The sequence below is a fragment of the Panthera tigris genome, chromosome A3, assembly GCF_018350195.1.
Source record: "Panthera tigris isolate Pti1 chromosome A3, P.tigris_Pti1_mat1.1, whole genome shotgun sequence".
NCBI classification, from domain to species: Eukaryota; Metazoa; Chordata; class Mammalia; order Carnivora; family Felidae; genus Panthera; species Panthera tigris.
Window position 1 is genome coordinate 85,044,420 of NC_056662.1, and position 2,311 is coordinate 85,046,730.

A 2,311-nucleotide genomic window follows, 5' to 3' on the forward strand; every position below is an offset into this window, starting at 1 on the left:
AAATACTTGTTTAGGTGCAGACATGGCAAACCATGCCTTGATTTGTCTCTGTTTTACTCAGGTGCCATTGATTCTTCCACTCCTACTTCCCCCAATTTTTGAATATTTTCTTACTGATTTTGGTGCAATGAGAAACTGATGGCAAACCATCTATAATTCTACATAATCTGCATCAGCATAAAATTGAAAAATAGAGGAGCAATGACTGTAGGTTAGATACAGAGCTGGAAGGAAGGAGGAGAGCGCATCAGGAGGCTTTGAGAAAACCCCAAGTACAGATCTTCTTCTTCCTGTTCCTAACTTTCCTGGTTCTTCAGATGCCTTCTGTGGATATCGGTGGGTTTTGCCTGCCTAGGGACCTTTCACTCTTCTTCTGTTAATAGTGCCTCAATTTTACTTTGGGGGATGAGCCCCTGCCCCATTGGGCACTGTGCTGATGGGCTCTCAGTTCACAGGCTCCCCCTTCAGGTAGCAGAGAGGTAAGCAGTAAGCCAAGCTACACCAAAGGCCCCATCTCTGGGAACTTGTAGAGCCTGAAAACCACTGGAATTCTTTTAGTTTTGTGTCTCAAAGAGGTGGTTCATTAATTCTTGCTTTGTGGAACCCCATAGCTGTCCTGGCTTGTGTTTTTCCAAAGACCTAGTCTTCATTTTTTTCTTCAAGTCTGTGAGCCACCCTATATTCTTCCAGTAAATTAGCTGGAGTTGGTTTCTGTTGACTGCAGCCAAAGAATGGTGACTGGTGGAATGAAGAAAAGGAGCTAGTAAAAAAAATCTATTCCTATGATTACTTCCATAACCTCCATTAAACTTATCATTGAAAAAGATCAGCCCTAAGGTAATGGATACTCCCTGGAAATGAGGAATATAACGTTTATGGACACTTACTATGTTTCGGATACTTTTAAAAACACACATATTATCTTTTTATTTTTAATAAAAAAAAAAACTTTTAGGTAGTCTCTACACCCAATGTAGGGCTCGAACTCACAACCCTGAGATCAGGACTTGCATCTCTACTAACTAAGCCAGTCTGGTGCCCCACATATTATCTTACTTAATCTTCAGAATGACTCAATTGAATAGATGTTACTATCCCCATTTCATAGATGAGAGCACTGAGGCATAGAGTGATTGAATAGCCTGCCCGTTTTCACATGGTCAAATTAACATTCTTAAAGTTTGTTCTATGGAATACCAGTTTTTCTGAATTATATTAATTTCCTGGGGCTGCTTTAACAAAGTACCAAAAAGGGGGCTTAAAACAACCGAAATTTATTGTCTCACAGTTCGGAAGACTAGAAGTCTGAAATCAAGGTGTTGGTAGGACCATGCTCTCTATGACTACTCCAGGAGAGAGTCCTTGCTTGCCTCTTCCAGCTTCTGGTGTTTTCCAGCAATCCTTGGCATTCCTTGCCTTGTAGATGAATCACTGCCTCTGCTGTCACATGGCTGTCTTCTCTCTGCGTGTCTCACTCTTCTTATAAGAACATTAGTCATATTGGATCAAGGGTCCACCTACTCCAGATTGCTTCATCTCACCTCATTACATCTATGTCCAAATAAGGTCACATTCTAAGGCACTATGGGTTAGGACATCTTTTGGGGCAACACAATTCAACCCATAACATGAATGGTAATACAAATTGTTCAAAAAGGGATTCTGTGGCCAAATAAGCTTGGGAAACACAGGATTGAATATCATTACAGTAGGACTCTCTGCTGTAGTACTTTGGGAGGGTCTTTAATTTATTCATCTGAAGGGGAGTCACAAAGCTGGGACTATCATGGACGATTTCTCATACGTTTGCTTGTGGATTTCCTTTGACATGCCTACTGTGGATTAGTGTTCTGTGTGACACCCAGTTCTCAGACCAGATGGGAGGCAGTAGACCTAGTGAGATCCCTCCCTACTTTTCTGGTTCCACCTCTTAACCTGCTGTGTGACCTTGAGACAACCACTTTCTTCTCTGAGCCCGAGTTTCCTTATATGTAAGAAAAGGACAATAATATCACTTCCCCAGGGGTTTCTTATAAGAACTAAACAAAATGAGGTTTTCTTGTTCATCTACCTCTTCCTTTCACCAATTTTTTTTCTCTTTAGAAGAATGGTTTTGTTTATGGTAACAAAAATTTACCTGGGGTAAATGTTCAACCCAACTGCACTTTTAGTAAGTCTTCGATGTTAGCAAAGAATGGGTTATTTCTCTCTGCAGTTCCTCATTCTGGTCTTCCACCCCAGTGAGAGGAAGAGGATGTGATCATGCGATCGCCAGCAGATGGGAAATTGTGAAAGGGACCTCGCTCTAGAA